Raw genomic sequence first — 22845 nt, 5'->3', positions numbered from 1 at the left:
AAGAATAATGAAGATGTATGTATTGGTTACACTACTATAACAACTCCAAATGTCAGGGGATGAACACAACAAAAGCTTCTCTCTCCTGTTAAATGGACTGCCTAAGTCAGCAAAGGGCTTGGTTCTACACAGTCATGCAGGGACCCAAGCTTACGGAGGCCCTTCCATTTTATAGCTGCCCATCTGGAATTTCATGGCCTCCTGTCTCCCTTTGGGAGAAACATGCAAACATGGTCCCTGAATGACTCACTTAAGTGGACGTTATAAGTTGTCTACCCAGGGTCCAGGAATCAACTTGGGTATCTAACAGAGTGATGCCACTCCCATTGCCAAGGGCTGGTTTCAGAGTAGGCATGTTAAAGCTCAATAACAACAACAACAAAAAAAACAAGCAACCTGATCCAAAAATGGACAGACTTGAATAGACTTTTCTCCAGTGAAGACATACAAATGGCTAATAAGCACATGAAAAGATGCTCAACATCACCAGTCATTAGGAAAGGTACAAATCAGAAGTATAATGAAATAGCATAGCCATTAGGATGGCTGCTATAAAAAGGAGCAGACAGTAAGTGCTGGCAAGGATGTGGATAAATCAGAACCCTTGCACACGGTGGGTAAGAATGTAAAATGGAACAGCTGCTGTGGAAAAGAGCAATGTGGAACACCACTGGCAGTTCCTTAAAAAATTAAAAATAGAATTAGCACACGATCTAGCAATTTCACTTCTGGTTATATCCCCAGAATAATTGAAATCAGGGTCACAAAGAGCTATCTGTACATCCACATTTATAATAGCACTGTTCATGATAGTTAAAATGTGGAGGTGCGCCTGGGTGGCTCAGTTGGTTGGGCGACTGCCTTCGGCTCAGGTCATGATCCTGGGGTCCCGGGATCGAGTCCCACATTGGGCTCCCTGCTCAGCAGGGAGTCTGCTTCTCCCTCTGACCCTCCTCCCTCTCATGCTCTCTGTCTCTCATTCTCTCTCGCAAATAAATAAAATCTTAAAAAAAATTTTTTTTAAAATGTGGAAACAACACAAGTGTCCACTGATGAATGAAAATGGATAAGCAAAATGTGGTACATACATATAATGGAATAGCATGCCGCCTTAGAAAGGATGGAAATTCTAATATATACTACAACATGGGTGAACCTTGAGGCATTATGCTAAGTAAAATAAGCCAGTCACAAAAATATGAATACTGTATGATTCCATTTATATGAGAAAACTTACCTAAAGTCGTCAAAATCATAGAGACAAAAAGCAGAATGGTGACTGTTTTTAGGGGCTGCAGGGAGGGGCAATGAGGAGTTACTGTTTAATGGGTATAGAGTTTCAGTTTTATAAGATGGAAAAAGCTATGCAGATGGCTGATGGTGATGGTTAAACAACAATATGAACTTTTTTGTTACCACTGAACTGAACTCCTAAAAATGGTTAAGACAGTAAATTTTATGTTATGTGGATTTTACCACAATTAAAAAAAGAAAGAATAGGCAGGCATATAATCCAATTTGGGCCAAAGACAAAAAGAGAAGAGGTTTGTCTGATGGACATTTTTGACAATGAAGTTTTCTGGCTTTTTAAAGAGAATTTCTGAAAAGGTTTTCTCTCTCCCACTAGATGGGAAACAAAGACACATGGAGCCCTGCCTGCTGCTACAGGAGAAAATCAGCTTTAGGAGAAAGCCATCAGGGTGGAAGACAGAGCTGAGCAGGAGAATCTCTGAATCCTGGATGACCTCACAAAGCTTCTGGATCAAACTATGCCTGAAGCCACTCCCTGTGCACTCTTCAGTAATGAGAGCCAATACATGTTCACATCATTGAGGCCAACCTTTTACTTGAAGCAGAAAGCATCCTACTGGATACGTCTTCCAAACCAGGTCCTCCTTCTGACTTCCATACTTTTCTCTGACGTGTTCAAAACATTGTCCCTTTCCCTTTCCTACAGCTTCTTCCTCATCTCCCTCACTGCCCACACTACTATATCCAATCAGTTGCACAGACCTAGTGATTCTCTCTCCAGAACTATGCCCAGAACCTAAGACAACCTTCCATCCAGGTAATTACCACCGTGAGCATTTCTACCAATGGCTTCACAAGCGGTGAGAGCACTTCCAGTTTTCTCCCCTTCAACTTACAAGCTCTGATATTTCCCTCCTATAATTCAAGTCTGCCAGTGCTTATTCATTATCTCTTAAGTTGGGCACAAACTTCTTGGCCTAACATTAAGGTTGTCCATAACCAGGCCACAACCCACCTCTCTGGTTTTACTTTTCCTCAGTCCCCGTATCTTCATCACCACCACTAACCACTGCCCTGCCCACACCCGATCCCCATCTTTTTTTTTTCTTTCTATAAGCAGTTCTGTTGTCCCACTGTCTCCAGCATTCAATTTCTACCTGTTGTTCATCACGAAGCATAAAAGCAACTGCAAGATCCCCTCAATTTGATATAATCTTCCCCTCCTCAGAGCTGCTATACTGTCTTTCTTATGAGACTTGTATTTCTATTTTAAATTGGCTCAATCCCCCTTCAAAGATAAACTATCTTTGAGGGCAAAGTCGTTTTACTTACAGTGAACTTGCCAGGTCTTACAAGGCCTAGTTACTGGTAAAGCCAACAGCTACCCTCTTGACAAGTCACAAAGAGGATGCCTGGGCATTTCATTTGCAAGAGAGCTGTAAGCTTCTAGAAGAATAATCTACTATCCTTTGAGGGAACCAAAGGTGGAATCACTTTCTTTTTTTTAGGATCATGTATCTAAATCAAGAGTCTCTGGCTCAAATGTCGATTGGAGCCAGGCAGGAAACAGTTAGGAATGAATGGGCACAGTGCATGCTTTTAATTCAAATACACATTACACAAAAGAAAAAATAGACAAAAATTATTCATTGCCCCAAACAAATACATCTTCTCTCATTTTCTTGGAATTCACTGTCCCCTCATTCACAGTTCCCCTTGACCTATAGATATGGGTACAAGAACTATTTTACTCCATCATGAGAAAACCAACAGTAAAACAGCAAGCATAAATGATAACTGACACCAGACATCCACATCAGGGAATAAGAGGGAGTGGGAGAGGGTGAGGCAAACAGGAGCACATCACTAGCTCCAACCAGCATGTGTAGAAGCTGACCCAAAGCAGCCAGACTTTCAGATTTTTCAAAAAAAGCTACCAAACCAGACTGGGATGTAAAAAAAATCTCCTTAATTTTAAAATGTTGGCAGCTAAATAATTTATTTCAAAATCACTATTTAGATAAATACGAAATAGCCTCAACTAAACATGTGTATACCAAATACAACCAGGAAGCCATTCACTTGTTTTCTGTTTACCTGAGATGGGTTACAAGAGAAATAACAGGAATGTGGTAATACTCAAACAAGTGAGCAGATGGTGCTTCTACCAGAATCAGAAAATCCTGTGCCTCAGGCATTTTATAATGAGCTGGACTTTGATCTTAGGAAGAAGAAACAGACAGCTTTATAGGCCAGCACTTGACTCTGGGTCTAAGGCATTCGGTGGAGAGGCTCAGGGCTAAAGGCTGCTGGGAAACTGAGTCCAATTAAGCCTAACATAAAGTTATATGTGAATCCCCTTGCATATGCTAGAAATTCCAAAACCACTAAGTTTTCCTGAATTAATGTTAGGAAATTATCACTTCCAAGAGGATGCCAGAAAATTAAAGTATTACCCCACTGAATTTGGCACAGCATGATAGAAAATATCTACTGTACTATAAATGTATTTTTCTGCAAAAGTAATTTTAAATCTTCCTGAAATAGAAAAAAGTATGGAGCCTATAAAAAGTTATGAGTAATATTTGAAGTATTTATACATTTCAAAAATGAATTTAATTGATTATGAAAATTTCCAAAGAAGCTACTCAAGAGGCTTAAGTGCACTAATGATGTCACAAGGGAGACCTGGAAAGAAAAACATGCAGATGTACTAAGATTTCATTAATCTGCAGAACTACAGAATTAGATTTGGCAATATTTCAGATGTCTTCATGTGATTCTTAGAGTAAAATTTCGTAACAGTTTTTCCCTTGTGAATTTTTAGGTTCTTAACATTTAAGAAGAATCCAATTAAAAACCACTAAACTTTCTAAATGCTGGCTTCAAGAAATTAAGATTCTCTCAGTACGTCCTCAATTTTCAACATCTATTCACAGCTGATAAAATGGGATAATTGTTCTACGTTATGAAATTTGAACCAATTGGTGAGGTGTATTTTACCACCATGCATTCATATAAAACAAGGTAAGTATGAGACACTGTGCTCACCAAAGGGCAACAATGATGGACCAAAACAGCTGTGGCCACTGCTGTCACAAGGCTGATGGTATAGTCAGGGAAACCAACAACCAAACAACCCTTACGTTAATTACCAAGCATAAGAAGTTTCACGAAAGAAACCTACAAACTGCAATGATATCACCTAACAGAGAGATGCCATGTATATATTAATCAGGGAAGGCTACCTTGAAGAAATGAGCCATAATATGAAGCACAGTTACATCAAAGGGGGTGATGCAAATCGTATCAGGAAGAGGGAGCAGGATTCATTCATTTCTAAATATTTACTGCATGCCAGATCCATGCCAGTCACTGCATTAAACATTAGGCATAAACAGTCAATAGAACTTAAACAGTTCTGATCACACTTACAATCTACTGGGGGAAATGAACAAATACAATAAAATAAATCTACTGGGAGAAATGAAGTAAAGGCAGGGGAAGAAATCATTTTTTAAGTGGGGGAAGGGTTAAAAACGAACAGGATGCCCTGAGTCAGAACAATAAGAGGGGTCATACTTTGTATTAGGCGAGACAATCCGAGGATGTTAAGCCAAGACCTGAAAGATGTCAAGAAAACATAAAGAACATAGCAAGCAGAGGCCCTGAAGCAGGAGGGAACTCGAAGTTAAAAGAACTGAAAGACAACTAGCAGGTAGGAGAAAAGGGCAACAGTGAGGTGGAGAGGGACATAAGGGCCAAGTCATATAAAGCCTGGAGAGCCATGGATAAGGGGGCTGGGTCTCCTTCTAACAGCACTAGGAAGGCCATAAAGGGCTTTAAGCCTTGTAGGAACATAACCTTATTTGTGTTTTACAGATCACATTGAAGGAGGCAGGCAGGAGTAGAGAGATGAGCTAGGAGAGCATTGCAATTGTCAAGCAAGAGATGATAGGAGCATGGAGAAGGGTCACGATGGTAGAGATAAAGAAAAATGAAGCAAATCAACTTCTACTGAGAGTGGAACACCAAGACTCTTGATTGACTTGATTGGGGAGGAGTGATGGAAGGGGAGCTATCAAGTTATCCATCAGGTTTCTGATTGGCTGGTGCCATCATTGAGACTGGAAGTAAGAAAGAGACCAAATGAGACTAAGAACATAAAAGTTTCAGTTAAGCTACATTTTTAAAGTCTATGAGCCACTGAAGTGGATTTCCAGCCAAGTGGAAATATCAGGCTAAGGTGCTAAGAATCTAGTGTGCAGAAGGAAAAAAAATTTAATTTGAAATATAAAATTTGGAATTAAATGGTATCTGAGGCTCTCACCTATGAAGGACATGAAGAAGAAACAAAGGTCCTTCCAATTTAGGTGTGAAACTAACCTTGAGAATTTACAAAGTAGAATGTAAGTGGGAGGCAGGGGGAATGGGGAATGGGTCTTGTTTCCTGGTCAGAGTTTCACTTTGGGAGGGTGAAAAACTTCCGAATATGGATGGTGGTTGATGGTTGCAAAACAGTGTGAATATACTTAATGCCACTTAAAAATGGTTAAAATGAAGAATCTTATCTGTTGCTTTAATTAAAAAAAAAAAAAAAAAAACTAAACCTTGAGAAATTCCAACATTTAGACACTGGGTAGAAGAGGAGATGCTGAAAGTATCACAGAGGGAATGAACTTCCAGAATGGTGGTAGATGATGATGAAGTCATAGAAGACAAAGGAAAAACTCCACACTAATAATCCCCATAGAGGAGTTCCTCAAGGAAAAAAGAAAAGAACTGAAAGCTACTAAGAAATCAAGTCAGATGAAGACTTTAAAGTATCCCTTGGATTTTTTAAAACACCAGGATCACGGGTAACCCTGACACAACCATGTAAATGGAAGGGTGAGCAGAGGAGTTGGCGTGAGCTGAGAAGTAGAATATGATCAGACAACACCTTCAAGAAGTTTTGACTCTTAACAAGAAGCAGAAAAACAAGACAGTGGCTGGAGAGGAATGTGACATCAAGGGAAGTATGACAGTTGCAAAAAGCCTACCCCAATGTCCACTTTCTCCCAATTAGAATTCTCAATTTTTAGCTGGGCACATGGACACCTAAAATAACTACTCTGACTTCCTTGAAGCTAGGTATGGCTAGGAAACTAAGTTCTGCCTAGGGAAATGCTGGGAAATTCTAGGAAATCTCATGATTGAATGTCTTTTGTCCCTTCTTCCATCCTGCTGATTAGACTGTGGTGTTTGAAGTTCCAACTTGGATGATGAAGGTAAGGGCCATAACCCAGGAGTGGGGAACTGTCTAGGTAGAAGTACCTTGGTTTACTAGGTCTCTGGGGAACACTGTCACCACACCGGACCTGCACTGTTCTTTTATGAGAAGTAATCTTCCACCTTATTTACACAGCAATAATTTTGTTTTGCTTTGTTTCCACACAATTCTAATCTGCACTGATACAGGCAGTTTTTGTTTTCCTTTAGTATGGGAGACAGTAGAACACAATTGTGTGGAAATGGGAATGATCCAATTAGAGAGCCTGACTACAGCAGAGGAGGACAAACCCCAAAGTGAGAAGCAGGAGAGACATGCAAACCCAGTGTGCTTAGAAAGATGAGACCAGGGAAGATGCAGGAGTTAAAAACCACATGGACTTGCAAAGTAGGACAAGGATTTTACTTTTTTATCCTAAAAGCACTGGGAAACTAGACATTTCTTAATAAGTAAGTAACGTGATCTAATGTGTATCTTTTCAAAGATGAGTGACAGTAGTTTGAAGAAAGGAAGGGAGTGAGGGCCAAGAGAGGTGGCAAGGAGACCAGTTATGAAGTTGTTCTGACAATCCAGCTGAGAGATGGGGATGGTTTCAAACAGGTTAATGATTACAGTCCGACGGCAAAGTGAGCGAATGTGAAGAAGACAGTACCGGCAGCCCTTTGTATGTGGGTATGCATGACAGAACAGGGACAGCAAACAGTCAAGGATGACACTCAAGGTTATGGCCTGGACAACACTGTGAACGGTGGCGTCATTCACTGAAATAGGGACTTGTGGAAACGATACACATTGGGTAAGCTCAATTTTTAACACTCTAATTTTTAAGTTCTTGAGAAAACCAAATGTAAATAAATACCCAGCAAGTAAAAGACTTGTCCTCGGCAGCTTATTCATAATAGCGGAAAACAGGAACTAGCCAGGTGTCCATAAACAAGGGAGCAGATTAACTGTGGTACACGATGCAATACAACTCATTAAAGAAAGGAATGAACTACTGATAATATGCAACAATATGGATGAAACCCAAAAACATTATGCTCAGAAAAAGAAGCCTTATACTATAAAGTACATACTGTATGTTTCCATTTATATTAATATTCTAGAACAAACAAAACTAATCTTTGGTGAAAAAACTCAGAAAAGTGGTTTCACAGTAAGTGGGGGTGGGCTTGGGACGGGGGTAGGAGGAAACTGTTTCAAGTCATGGTAATGGTCTCTATCTTCATAAGAGTTTGGGTTAACGGATATATACATTTGTCAAAACACATTCAATACTACATTTACTTTATCTAAATTTAACAATGACAAAACACTACAAATATTGAATGCTGATTGTTGGTATGCAGGGTGAAGAGCTAAAGTGTGCTGATGTAAGCCTGCTAGTCTGAAATGCAGCAAAAAGATGGATTGATGAATAAATAGGATAGATAGATCCATATGTGATAAAGCAAATATAAAGAAGTAACTGTAAAATTTAATTAGTGGGTATATGGTATTCCCTGCATAATTCTTACAACTTTTTTGTATTTTTATAATAAAAAGTTAGAAAAGCTTTAAGTAACTAATCTGCATTTTTTAAAGTGTTAACTAAAACTTAACAATGATAGATTCAAGAACACATCTTCCTCCCTTTCCTTTACATCTTCACTTTTATTGTGAATTCATGTTTACTACTGTGAGATTGGTAACCAATTAATCACAAAGAAATCTAGCATTTTAATGTCATTTGACATCATTATTAAGAGTCCAAAATATGTACTTTGCAGAAAAAGTTAAATAGAAATATTTTAACACATTTTAAGCAATGAAACCATGATAATTCAGGAAAAGAAAAAACTGGGGAAAGTTTCAGCTAATATAGGGAAAATAATGGTCATTCTGAATTATGTAACATTTTAAGGGATACTGTTTTCTTATTTTCATACTTTGGTAGCTCTTTAGGACCCATTTAATAAGAGAATAACTATCGCTGGCATACCAAATGTTACACTGATATTCATTATTGTATTTTTAAATGTTTCCTAGGAATACTGTTTATATCCTTAATTTCCACTATCAAACACAAATTTTTTACTTAAAGAAAACCCCTAGGTCTTTCTTAGCAAAAATTAGCAACTAAAATTATTTAAAATTATTACACTTAGTTGAATTTTTATAAAAATTTATCCTCAAAAAATAAGGTCAAATTGTCCTCTTTTTTTTTTTCCCCTGCAAAGAAGCTTACTGAGGGTGATTCAATCAAGGGGGTATTTCAGGAACCTGAGTCCTAAGGAGCTAGGCAGAACTCATGGGAGGGCTGAGGGGAGCTGAGGGCATGCAGGAACAAGGATGTAATAACTTCTGGAGGACAGAGGGAACTACCTGGTCCGGTCTGAAACTGCACAGAAGGGCTGAGTTAAAAACAAGGTGGTTGCCGAGACTGTGGGGCTGGGATTGGATGGTATGAGAGCCTGGCTGGTTTCTAGAGGCAAGAGAAGCTCCAGATTGGGGTTTATAGATGGGCATCCTCCAAGGTTTTCCAGAGGACAGTGACCATGATGATTGAAGGAGGTCATAAAGAGCAGGTAGAGATAGAAGAGCACAGCATCCACTGTGTGGCTGAACTGCACCCACAGGTCCACTAAGTGCTGCTTCTGAGCCTTGTGTTCCTACTGGCCCTTGTTGATGTAGGGCATCCATTTAACTCTGCCTCGTTGTTACCAGGCACCCTCCCCACCAGCTCCACTGGCTCCTCAGGCCAGGCAGTAGGTAGGAGTGAGACCCAGGCCCTTACTTCCCTTCTGGGTTGCAGTGGGGCGGCATTTTTTTGGGCTGGTACAATGTAAAAGCAATGTGGTGGCTGGGTGATCATCAGGTACAGCATGTAGGTGATGAAAATGGTCCCCAGTAGGCTGACCTGCACCGTCAGAGACAGACAAAGGACAAAGGAGACACTGATGTGGGAGGTGCCACTGGCCAGGCATAAGTCATTCATCATGAGCAGAAAGACGGTGTAGTGCAGCAGAAGTGCTGTCTTGAATGGGGCATGACTCTCACTTTCTGCTGGCAGAAAGAAGCTGAAGGCATTGATGACAACCCCAGAAAGCCACTTGACCCCAGAAAGCTCATCACATTCAGGCTGGACCACCTGCTGAGATGAAAGAGCTGAAGGTGAGAACGCAGTTCTGTTCATCAAAGGGGAAACAGAAGACATCCAGATTACATATGTTCGTACTGGCTTATATCTGATGCAACCTTCACAGGTGACATAAGCCATGTGACTTGCAGGTGCCTGATCCACATCCATGACCTCCTCACTGAAGATAGTTGGAAGCCACAGGTTCTTAGTTGCCATGCTGAGCTTCCTGATGCTCCCATATTCCTCTGGATTCCACCTGATGAGTGGATCATAGGAGATCATAAGTTAGCCCCAGGAATGATGTCATCAGATGAAGCTGAGCATCACCATTTCCAGGATGCCAGACGGGGTGATGGAGATGTGGACATGAGTGGGGATACTGTAGTTGATGTCTGGATGGAAACTTTTCTGCTAAACACTGCTTAGAAGGTAAGAGGATTACCCCCATGCTGGTCAAAGCCTGAGTGACTGGTAGTAAAACTGTCTCCTCTTCCTTAAAGCAGCCAGTGGAAAATGAGGCAGAGGAGGGATCCTTCTCCACGCAGCCAACATCTTTCCATCTTCCTCTCACTCTTCTCTGGAGACTTAGTGATAATGTTGATCTTGCAGACCCACAGGCCACATCTTGAGCCCTAGCTCAAACTGTCCTTTTAATTAAAACTTATAAACTGATTTTTCAAAACTACCAATTAAAAAGCTCAACATCAACTCACATTCATTTATTTATTCAGCTGATACTTACAGAGTTTATGAAGTGGCAAGTACAACTGTAGATACTACATAAGAAAAGTTTTCATTTAGTAACACAAATATTTTAATTATATATTCATCTGCCTGCGACATTTTATTGCTCATTTTCAGCAGATGAAGTCTTTAACATATAGTCTGGTGAATATTCTAAGGTATGTAGCTTTCCTTATGTACCTGCTATCAGCTTGGACTTTAACTGTACTAAACTTTTTAAAATCCTTTTAACTTTAAAAAAAAAAAAAAGGAATACTAATCTCTCAGGTAAACATCTAGACACTGTCTTCTTAAGAGCCCCACTGTTAAAGTAAAGGAAAAGGAAATAACTAAATGAGCCTAAGGCTGATCCTAAGTCCTCAGGGTTTGTTTGTTTGTTTTTCAATTTAAATTTTAATTTCAGTAAATATACAGTGTTATATTAGTTTCAGGTGTACAATATTTCAACAATTCCATACATACATCACCCAGTGCGCATCAAGACAAATGCATTCCTTAATCCCCATCACCTAGTTCACCCATCCCCCCACACACCTCCCCTCTGGTAACCATCAGTTTGTTCTCTATAGTTAAGAGTCTATTTCTTGGTTTGTCTTTTTTTTTTTTCTTTGCTCATTTGTTTTGTTTCTTAAATTCCACGTGTGGGTGAAATCATGGTATTTGTCTTTCTCTGAATGACTTATTGCACTTAGCATTATACTCTCTAGCTCCATTCACATCCTTGCAATTGGCAAGATTTCAGTCTTTTTTATGGCTGAATAATATTCCTGTGTGTGTGTGTGTGTATGTCTACTGCATCTTCGTTATCCATTCAACTATCAATGGACCAGCCTACTTCCATAATTAAGCTATTGTAAATAATGCTGCTATAAGTACAGTGGTGCATGTATCCCCTTGAATACTAAGTCCTCAGTTTTTAAATTCTTCACTAGCCTGATCAGGAAAAATACTGAACTAGGTACACCCACAAGTTTTAAAGTGGGAAATCTTGTTTTTTAAGTTTCTCGGTTTTGGTTTGCACACTGTTACTGACTTAAAGCAAAATGCTTTCCATAAATGTGGTAAACAAACACCAAACTCCATGTCATCAATAAAACCCAGTTTTCCCAAATAAAAGAATATCGACTTACTCCAACCATTTAAAATGATGCAATCCTTGGAATGTGTGTTTGTTAAAAGGACAAAGGAAGTAGTGTAAAGCTCAAATGTGACTAGTGGGATCAGATTGTTGTGCTCAAGAAAAATTTTGAGTTTTTCAACCAGGGTCAAACACAAAGGTGAGATTCAGAACACTGTAAATTAACCTGGAAAAAAAATTGAGTGGAAAGTGTAGGTTTTAAACTTCATTGATATTTCCCTTTCTTTTATAAGGTCATTCAGTGAGGATCAAAGCTTGCATAAGAACAATTCACAAAAGAAAAGGCAAGGAAAATTCTTCAAAAATGCTTTATGTATAAATTGGTATACCTGACCCAAGGCAATAATGCACTGACCAAAATCAGAACATCTAAAGATGATGGAAAACTTCCATTTTTTTCACACTAAAATGATTCAGGGAATCTTTCAAAACAAGTTTTACTTCCAGTCTGCACCCCATGCATTTTGTTAAAAAGTGGAAGACCATAAAATATTCAATTCTGTGTTTACTGCCAAATTTTTTATTTATTATGTTCACAAAAAAAAAAGTAATTTATAGTAAGCCAAGATGAAACAAACATTTATTGAGCACCTGGTAGACATCAGCATTTCATAAACACAAATGTACATGATCTCCACTTCCTCCATACAACCTTATAAAGCAGGCATGATCCCCATTTGACACTTGAAAAGCAAGTTTGGAGAGATTAAAGATCTTGCTTAGAATTGCACAGCTGAGTCAGGAGTGGCCTTCAGCCCTGGTTCTGCAATTAACTAGCTGTATGTTCTTATGAGTGCAAGTCACCGCTCTGACACTCCATTCCCTCATATGCAAACTAGAAAGACTCACCTGAACATTTTAATTACATTAAAAGGTGCTTTTGATCTTTTAGAGACTGATGAGGGATGGTCAGACTTCTGGTTTTCCCCTCCACCTCTACCCTTTATCCAATTTCACTGTTCCTCGCCCATTCCACAAGAAGGAAGGGAAAGGAGCTGCCCTCCCCCTGCCTGAAAAAAGAGTACTTAAAAGTTTTGTCTTAGATATTTGATAACACATCTGATTTTTAAAGGAGAAAAATCTTAAACAGAGAAGTTAAAACTACTTCCTAAAATCAGAGTATTAGAGACTTTCCCTTTATGCTATATTTTTTCATAATTACAATGAACAAATGAGAACTGACTTCATAAAATTCCCTCAAACACCTGACATCTCTGCTAAAAAAATAAATAAATAATTAGTGTGGTCTCAAGTTTGGTAAAGAAGCATCACAATGTGCTATGGTGAGCGCTGTGAACTGTGTAAGACTGTTGAATCACAGACCTGTACCTCTGAAACAAATAATACATTATATGTTAAAAAAAAAAAAAGAAAGAAAGAAAGAAGAAGATAGCAGGAAGGGAAAAATGAAGGGGAGGAAATCGAAGGGGGAGACAAACCATGAGAGACTATGGACTCTGAGAAACAAACTGAGGGTTCTAGACGGGAAGGGGGGTGGAGGGATGGGTTAGCCTGGTGATGGGTATTAAGGAGGGCACGTATTGCATGGAGCACTGGGTGTTATACGCAAACAATGAATCATGGAAATCTACATCAAAAACTAATGATGTAATGTATGGTGATTAACACAACATAATAAAAAATATATAAAATAAAAATAAAATTAAATTAAAAAAAGAAGCATCACAATGGCCAGTAAGAAACTGTGTATCCAGACTAAATTTAAAAGTCATTCTTAACAAATTAGTTTTTAAACTGAAGTACAACTGACACACAATGTTACATTAGTTTCAAGTATATGACACAGTAATTCCACAAGTCTGAACCTTTATGCTGTGCTCAGCAAAGTGTCACCATACAGCCCTATTACAGTAACACCACTTTACAAATTAGCTTTTAAAGGACTAGATGGCCAAAGAGAATAAGTAATTTTTTCTGTATCTTGTTTATAATCCACAGAGGTATAAAACTCATAACAATTAATTAGAAAATAAAATTCTAGTTTGGTAAAGTAATAATCTGTGCCTTCCTTAAAACTGACAAGTTGAATTGAATTGAGAATTTTCCATATGCCCTAATCATGAAACTCTTTGATCGAGTTCATTATTGAAAAGTCAGAAAAAGTCATCACTTCCAATATATTTGTCAAAGGAATTCAAACATTAAATAGACAAAACGGGTTAAATAGGAGCAAATGGCTGAGATATTTTTACTATCTTAACTAAAATTCCTTGCTGGGAAGAACTCAAGGGAAAAACATAGGGAAAATTCATCAGGTATTTAAGAGAGGAAGATGATATTAACATTTGAATGCCTACTATGTGACATGACTAGGAGATTTTATGTAGATTGCTTTGTTTAATCACAGTCTTTTTTTGTTGTTGTTAATCCAGTATAGTTAATATACAATGTTATATTAGTTTCAGATATACAATAATTGCAGTCTTTTAGTCCTAAAAAAGGTAGGCATCACTATCCCATTCAACAGGTGAAGAAAGAGGCTTAAAAACTAGGTAATTTGTGGTGCACCTGGGTGGCTCAGTTGGTTGAGCAGCTGACTCTTGATTTTGGCTCAGGCCATGATCTTGGGATCATGGGATAGAGCCCCGTGTTAGGAGAGATTCTCTCTCTCCCTCTGCCCCTACCCTGGCTCAAGCACTCTCTCTAAAACAAATAAATAAACCTTTTAAAAATGTTGGTAATTTGCCCAAGGTCACACAGCTAATAAATGCTGATGTATTTCCAGCTCATAAATATTTGAATATATACTTAAACGAAAAGTCTAAGTTCTTTATACAACCTCCTTCCACCTTTTCTGTGTTTGGTCAGGGATTCAAAAACTAAAAAGTCACATTCAGCAACCTATTAAAATTTAGTTTTGGTTGAAAAAAAATACATGATCATGATACAATATATCAACTGCTACACCAGAGGTATGAGAAGATAGCACATAAAAGTTGCACTTCTAGAAACAGGGTAAACTGGATATTCAGATAAAGCCATTTAAGTAGAAAGCTTCTTAAAATGCTGAGTGAAATATAAAAATGTATTTTTCAAAGTAAGAAAATTCCTTAGATCAGAAATGATAGGAAGTGAAGGCTGAAGTCAGCACTTGCCATAGAAATTTCTATTACCTGGTGGCCTATAGCCTGAATTTTAACAAACCATGTTCAGTGAACAGAAAATAAAGTTCACAACAGAAACACATAAAGCCCAAAGGTTGAAATAAAAACTCCCCGTTAGTGATCAACAGTGTCTGGCTTTGCCTTGTGGAATGAGAAAAAAGAAAAAAGTCTCCTGAGAATTCCTAAATATATTTATGTGACAGAATTCTCTTGGTGACAGAATTAAAAAGTTTAAACAATTTTAAAAAAGTTTAAAACAATTTAAAAGTAGTTTTCAAATAAGTTTCATGGATAAAATTCCATGAACTTATAATCAAAAATCACTACAGATACAAGGGGAAAAGCCAGGAGTAGTGAGTTAGGAGAAACAATAAGCTGCAGAAAAAGATCACCAAAATAATGCAGGTATTACAATATGATATAGAATATTTATGCTTAAAGATATAAAAGAATTTATCACAACTCTGTAGAAGGAACAAGACACTATCAAAACTCATCACGCAGATTTTAAAAACAGTTATGAGAGGGACAGGAACACTGAGAAAGGCCCTTTCCGGAAGCTCAGGCATACAAGACCTGACTAAAACTGAGGCTGGAGGAGAAGGGAAAGTACCAATCCACCTTCCACCACCCCTCCACGCCGCCCCCCCACCCCGCCCAGGACCTTGCCCCAAGTAACAAGCAGCAGTAGCCCACTGCTGGGGAAGAGGCAAGAACACAGAGAGAGCCTTGGGGCCCAGGTGTGCACTGTGGAATGAAAATCGGGCATAGATTAGGAATACTACGAAAACTCCCCTGCACTCCAGACCTCCTACTAAGCTCAAGGTAACAGTAGTTCAACACTGGATAAGTTTGAAGTTTGTGCTGGACTCACAGTAACTATAGCAACAACACAATTCAAATCTAGCACAACTACTGACAATATTGACACGACTGCTTATGTTAACAGCTTGAAGGAGAAAAGAGACCATTTATGGGTATTAATACTATTTACCTTAGTCTCTATTGTTCTTTAGCACACAATACCTTACATTCAATTAAAAAATTACTAAACACAAAAAGGAAAAATTATGCCAGTGTTAACAGATAACATGATCAACAGGGCCAGACTCCAACACGGTCCAGATATTGTAAATGTCATACGGGACATTTAAAATAGTTATAAATATGATACGGATCTAATTGAAAAATATGACCAGCTTTGCGCAGTGGCAGTATCATAGCCAATGAGGTTTATCCGAGGCGCAATTATTGCTAATTGAAAAATATGACCAATGTGTGCTTTTGGAAGGGAGGGGTATTTACCTGAGTGATGAAACTATGAAAGAGTCAAATAAAAATGCCTGAAATGTAGAACAAAGTCATACACTGGGAAAAAAATATTTACAAATCATATATCCAATAAAGGACCTGTATCTAAAACTCTTACTACTCAATAGATAACCCAAAATTATTACCAAATTTTGAACACTTAGCAAAAGAAACCATATGAATGGCCAATAGGCACATAAACTGCTTATCATCAGTCTTCAAAAAAATGTACATAAATCCACAAGGAAAAACTGCTACATACCCACTAGACTGGCTAACCTTAAAAAGGTAGACATTACCAAGTGCTGGAAAGGCTGTAAACAATGGCAATTCTCACATGTCACTGGTGGGAATCCAAAATTATAGAACCACTATCCAATAAAGTGAAACACACTTCCCAAAGGAGCGAGCCATTCCATTCCAAGGCATTTACTCAAGAGAAATGAAAATATTTGTCCACAGACCTGGATGTAGATTTTACAGCACATTCATTTATAATAGCCCTAAACTATAAACAATTCAAATGCCCATCCACTGGTGAATGAACAACAAGAAATACTAGTATATCTACACAATGGACCACTACTCAGAACCAAAGCAATAAACTACTATACACTCAACAACCCAGATGAATCTCAAAAAGATTTAGTCTAAGTTAAAAAAGACACCAAAGACTAAATGCTGTGTGGTGCTACTCATATGATGTGATTCCACCTGATGTCAGTAGATTAAGCAATATGACATTGTGAAAACCTGCAGGGAGAGAAACACATCAGTGGTTGTCAGGTACTGGAAGTTGAGGGGAAGGAAACTGTTCTTTTAATAAAAACCCAGAAGTTTGCATTTTCAAAACCAATACAAATAAAAATATATTTCATTTATTTATTCAACAAATATTTACTGAGTGCGTACAATGCAGCAGGCACTATGATAGACAACATATGAGCTGCACCAGTATGAATTTTCAGAAAAGTGATGGGGACAAACGCAACAAAAACTCATTTAACACAAGTTTTCAAATGCTGACTGAATGTTGTCAGAACACAATACTTTTTCCATCTTCTTACCAGATTGTGACAAAATATCCTATATTTTCTCATGATAGTTTATTACATATTAGGGTGAACCATATGAATCTGCAATGTCAACAAAATAGTTCTCTCCTGTGTTCCCACAGACAAGAACTCAGAAGCTCGCTGTGAAGTAATCAGTGGTGATGTCAGCCCTTCTCATTGTAATGTAAAATACTGGCTGAGTTTCTAGTCAAAATACCTGATATTTGGGGGGGGGGGTTGTTGTGTTTTGTTTTGGTTTGTTTTTTACTATTTAAGAACTTTCCCAACATCCGGAATGAAATGTGTTATTCATCTTGTAAATAGAGATGATTGCTATGGAGACTTAACTGACTTCTGGTTTCAAATTTCTAATGTAAGAACTAAAGGACAACAAAATTATTCCCATTTTTAGTTAAAAGTCTTTATTTAACTTCCTTATCACTAGTGGAAAACTTGAAAATCCTCTGAAAAGGTTTAGTTAATTCAGGCATTTTAAAATAGAATATTCCTATGAAAAATAAATACACTTTCCAGAATCAAAAACCAAAATGAAAATATCCTTTTGTTCAAGAATCTATTTTAGATAGTACAATTCATGTAGATAATTTTAGAAAAAATACATTTTTGTGCTTTAACACTATCTTAATTTTTTTTTTATAAGCCATCGGGACATTATCTTTCTGGTAGGATATTTCCATGAACTGTGTTGATAGTATTTTGGCCTTCAAAAGGGCTAATAATTAATTCCATAGTCACTAAAGTTTTCTCCAGATACACAATATGATAGCTGTCCTCAACATAAATAGACCCACGAGATAATGGAGCTGCATGACCGAATGTGACTTGCAAAGGACCTCATTACAGAGAAAACAATGAACAGAAATTCAGAATGTAAGAAGTGCAACTTTTTATCGCTCATTGTTTAGAATTCCAAAATATGAAAGTTCTCAAAGTATATTTCTCTATTTTTGTCAAATTCCACTCTAATGTTTATCTTTGCTTTCTTGATTTCATCCTTCAAAATTCTAACAAATCCAGGTTATGAAATTTAATCTTTGGTCAAATGAATAATACTACAAAGCCTCATATGTGAAAATCCAAATTATATCAGATTTTAAATCTGTAGAAATTCAAGAATACTTAATCCCACTTTTTAAGTAAGTGAAATTTTAAAGTACTCAGTAACCCTCCAACTGACTTCAGATACTTTCCACTCTGTAAGAGATTATCTAAGGTAAATTTGTGCCATATAGCCTTTGCATGATGAGCTTGTGCCAACAAATGAGCAAAACCAGCACGTGACATACACAGGTAACTCTATACCTTAATTTTAATTGTTTAAACCTAAACACTGTTGATAATAGCAACCAACTTAACAATCTTCAGAAAATGGAAAACAGATGAAAAGTCTTATTAGATCATCATGAATCACACAGCAATGGAATTTAGCTTTAGATCACTCTTAGGATTCTTCTAACTATAATGGGCTTTGGGCTTTGATACTTAACAATCTAGGCCAGTGGCTCCAGACCATTTCTCCCTTCAGATTTCCTGAAGTGGCTGTGATTGGGGTAGGGGGTGCCTGAGCTCTTTTAAAATGCCATTTCTAAACTCCAGGGAGAAGGAACATGGAACCTCTTGACATCGATGCTTCTGAATTTAGTGAAGAAGCAGAGAGAAGCATGAGACATTTCAGAAGTGAAAAGAAAAATCCAAGTTCAGTATGTGAGCCCTTTTAATGTCATGAATTTGAAGAAAAGAATCTCTTCCTTAAAAAACCTGACAGCGCCGGGTTGCTACTAATATGCCATATCATGTCATTTAAATTTTTTTTAATTTTATTTATTTGAGAGAGACAGAAAGAAAGAGAGAGCGCAAGTGTGAGCACATGCAAGTTGGGGGAGGGGCAGAGGGAGAGAATATTCAAGCAGACTCCCCGCTGAGTGCTTAGCCTGATGTGCAGCTCAATCTCATGACCCATAAGATTATGACCTGAGCCAAAACCAAGAGTCAGACGCTTAACTGACTGACCCACCCAGGCACCCCCCCAAATCATGTCATTTTAGAAACCCTGTCCTATTACCATCAAGGAAATTTAAAACACTAAAATAAAAATCCAGCTATCAATACCCCCACTACAGTCTCAGGACTAAAAAATTTACCTCTATTCTATGTATGGGAAAAATGGACAAATTATTAAAAAGAGAATCTTACCATAAAGACATATTTTTCTTAAATCTCAAATTTTACGAGGAAAGAATATATGGTTTGAAATATTTAAAAAGACAATGCATGTAACATGTTAAATACAGTGATTTTCAACTTGGCATCACATTAAATCACCTGGGGGGACCTTTTCTCTTCCTCTTCCCTTCTCCTCCTTCCTGGCACGAAGGTGCAAAAGATCAAGGAAGTGGGACCATGATGGGAGGGGGTGCCATGCAGGGGCATCTTAGGCGACATGTCTGGCAGCTAAGGAAAGGGGTTGAGTGGGGGAGCACGAAGGTGGCCGAGGAAGGAGGATTTCCTGAGTAGCTGGAACACTGGTTACATTAAGCAGAATTTAATTGGGCACAAAAGTAATATACTGAGGAGAATGGGAGCTAGCTTTCTCAATTTCTGGAAAAGAGGTGAAGGCTAGAAAAAGCACTGGAGGTACTGGGTTAGAATCTGAATGAACAGAATAAACATTTTTCTAAAGTTATACAATACAGACACAGGTATAGAAACAGTCACAGATATACATATGTGTATTGTGCATACATATATACATTTCCTAGTTCTGTCTGCTGAGAGGGCCTACTAGCACCCAGCACTGAGACCCAGATCGTGATTCTAGTTACCACCTTCTACTCAAAAGAACGAGGGTCAGGGCGGGGAAGTACAAGATAAACCCGGAACATCTTGTCCCAGAAAGTAGGAAAATGTTCAAAGAATGATAGGAATGTGTCAAAAACAAACAAAGAAACAAAAACAGGAGCCAACCTGGAAGGGCTCAAATCTAGGACAATTTGAGTATCAAAATAATGAGATTATCAAATTACAATCCATTGAATAAAGGGGGAATCCATAAATCCATATTGATATGAATAAGTAAATGAATAAATAAATTGATAAATAGGAAAGAAAGCTCTTTCTTATAGGATATCAACTAACAGATATGGATGGAATAATGAAAATAATTACCATTCAGCAACTATCACAGCAGTCTTTAAAAAAAAAAAAAAGAAGCCATCAATGAATGCTAGGACTTGTAGGTGGAGATTTGATGAAGAACAGGATAGTGGCATAATATGGGAACATCTCCTTACAAAATACTAGTTAAATACAAAGGGGATAAGGGTGATAATGGAGAAAGTCAACTTGAGCAGGTGATCACATTTAATATCACCAGTGGTGAAACAGACTGACACAGTATGCTTCCCGATGTGATACCCTGAAAAGAGCATGGCATTATTCCTGCCAAGAAAGCAGAGCCTGAGTCTGGCTGTGAAAAAACACTGGATGGTCCAATCAAGGGTTGTACAGAATGAAAGGCCTTCACAGACATGAGAAACAGGGAAAAAACTGAGGAATGGATTCTACAGTGAAGAAGACAGACAGACATGACAACTAAATTCAACCACGTATTCTTGTATATGATTCTGGACCAGGAAGGGGAAAAAGAGACACTATTGGGGGGATTTGGTGAAACTGGAGTGGGATGTGTGGATTACATGGTGGTTTTGTGTAACGTTGATTTCCTGATGATAACAATTTTCCACACCTTCCCATCCTCTCTGACTGTGCTGTCTCTGGTAACAATACCAACCTCACTTAGGGGTGATGGAGCATCATGTCAGAAAAAAGACTACATAGATTAAGAGAAAGGGAGAAAGTTCAGTAAAATATTAATAACTGGGAATCTGGGTCATAGGAGTGTGAGAGGTCTTTGCAACATTTTTGGAAGTCCAAAACTATTTTAAAATAGAAACAACTTATTAATAAATAATCCCTGGGGAGAGTTTGCTAAAAATCCCAACACCTGAATTACCTCAATTAAATCTCTGTGGGGTGGAAATCAGAGGTCAGTGTTTAATGCACCTAGGAGAACCCATCAAATTTGCACTCTACAATACACAGTAGTTGCTCAATAAATGGTTGATACTGCCGCTAAAACTATTTAACATAACTTCACATGTCTATTTGCAGAACATAACTCTTCATATGGAAAATTTTTTAAGAAGGCAATCTTGAATAACTGTGACCTACCTGAAGTTGCAAAGATCAACCACAAGTGATGAGGTTGCTGATACTGTTACCAGAGACAGCACTAAAGAGATTGCAAGTAAAATATTAATAATGATAGGACAGCAAGTCTTTAATCTCTCAAATGCCTATTGGTCCACAAAACAATTACTGAATTTGACCTCAAACAAGGATATAAATTATTACAAACATTTGCCCACAGAATCCTCAGAAATTACAAATAAAATTTCAATTTAAATAGGAAACAAAATGAGCAAATATAACTGACTTGTCTTGTGCCAAAAGGGTTTTTAAGTGGCTCTTTAAAACTTAAATTTTAGTTTGTTTTTAATAAAAAAGAAAATTCTATAAAACAAGCTGGACCTTATTGAAACGGTCTCTATGTTCAGAGAATATTCTCTTTGTTCAAGATTTTATACCTCTTCTAGTTTTTTTCTTCTCTCCTCCTTTCACAAATGGCTGAAAATTCATTTCTGTAACAATAAACAGTTGTAAATAGCTAAAAGGTTCCCCAGTGGGGGACCAGTTGAAATAACTTAAACTGCATCCATACAATGTAATAACATGTAATATGCAGCAGGAAGAAAAAAATGAGGGTAATGTTTATATTCAGTTGGAATAGATTCCCAGATATATTGTTAAAGTTAACAATAAAGCAATAAAGTTAACAAACTAGAATGTGGGTAAGGGAAGAGAGACTGAAGATTTTTTAACTTTATATGTACATTTTTATACATTTTTGAATTTGGAATCTTATAAACATAGTAACTAGGCAAACATTTAAATTAACATACACCCAACATTTTTGCAGCTCTTCCTCAACTTACAATGGGGTTACAACCCAACAAGCCTGTTGTAAGTTGAAAATATCCTAAGTTGGAAATGCCTTTGATACACATAAACTACCAAAATCAGAGCTTAGCCTCAGCCTACCTTGAACATGCTCAGAACACTTACATTAGCCTAGTTGGCCAAAGTCATCTAACACAAAGCCTATTTTATAATAAAGTACTGGGCACCTCATGTAATCTATTGAATTCTGTGGGAAGTGAAGGAGGTTGGATGCATGGGCACAGAATGGTACAAGTGCATCAGTAGTTCCCTCTGGTGGCTGCGTGGCTGACTGGGAGCTGAGGCTCACTGCTACCGCCCAGTGTCACCAGAGAGCACCGTGCCACACATCACCAGCCCAGGGAAAAGATCCAAATTCAGAACTGAAGCCTGACTTCTACTGAATGAGTATCACCCTTGCACCACCGTAAAGGCAAAAAATGTTAGGTCAAACCATTGTAAGTCAGGGACCGTTTCAACATTCGAGAAATCTTCTTACACTAAGGTAACTTCAGTGGCTCCAGACTATTCCCACTCTTCTCCAAAATCACTGTGTATATTAAGTAGGTGCATGTACATCACAGGAATGTTCATTCATTCGATGACACTGAGTCCTACCATGACATAAAAACTACCACGGGGCACTTTCCTTTGGAACATACAAAAAATGCAAAAGAGCAATCCCTGCCTTTATCTGGATATAGCACCTCTATTATAATACAATGCAGTGTTGCATGCAAATGAAAACT

General features: G+C 37.9%; 1 protein-coding gene, 1 non-coding gene and 1 pseudogene across 5 annotated transcripts in view; 1 reads left to right on the top strand and 2 right to left on the bottom strand.

The window, feature by feature from the left end:
- BICC1 (BicC family RNA binding protein 1) overlaps nucleotides 1-22845 on the bottom strand; it is a 286419-nt gene that overhangs the window by 132212 nt on the left and 131362 nt on the right. The gene's annotated exons all lie outside the window — the stretch shown is intronic.
- LOC123845594 (5-hydroxytryptamine receptor 3C-like) lies at nucleotides 8647-10452 on the bottom strand (annotated as a pseudogene).
- LOC123847152 (U4 spliceosomal RNA) lies at nucleotides 15849-15996 on the top strand. The gene has a single exon (XR_006791420.1). It is a non-coding gene; the product is annotated as a U4 spliceosomal RNA (small nuclear RNA).

This window comes from Mirounga angustirostris, unplaced genomic scaffold (genome assembly GCF_029215605.1).
Source record: "Mirounga angustirostris isolate CCGP_5_RB_7025 unplaced genomic scaffold, mMirAng1.0.hap1 SCAF_6, whole genome shotgun sequence".
Lineage (NCBI taxonomy): Eukaryota > Metazoa > Chordata > Mammalia > Carnivora > Phocidae > Mirounga > Mirounga angustirostris.
Note: the sequence above shows the minus strand (reverse complement) of the source record. Positions and strands in the feature narration are given on the sequence as shown.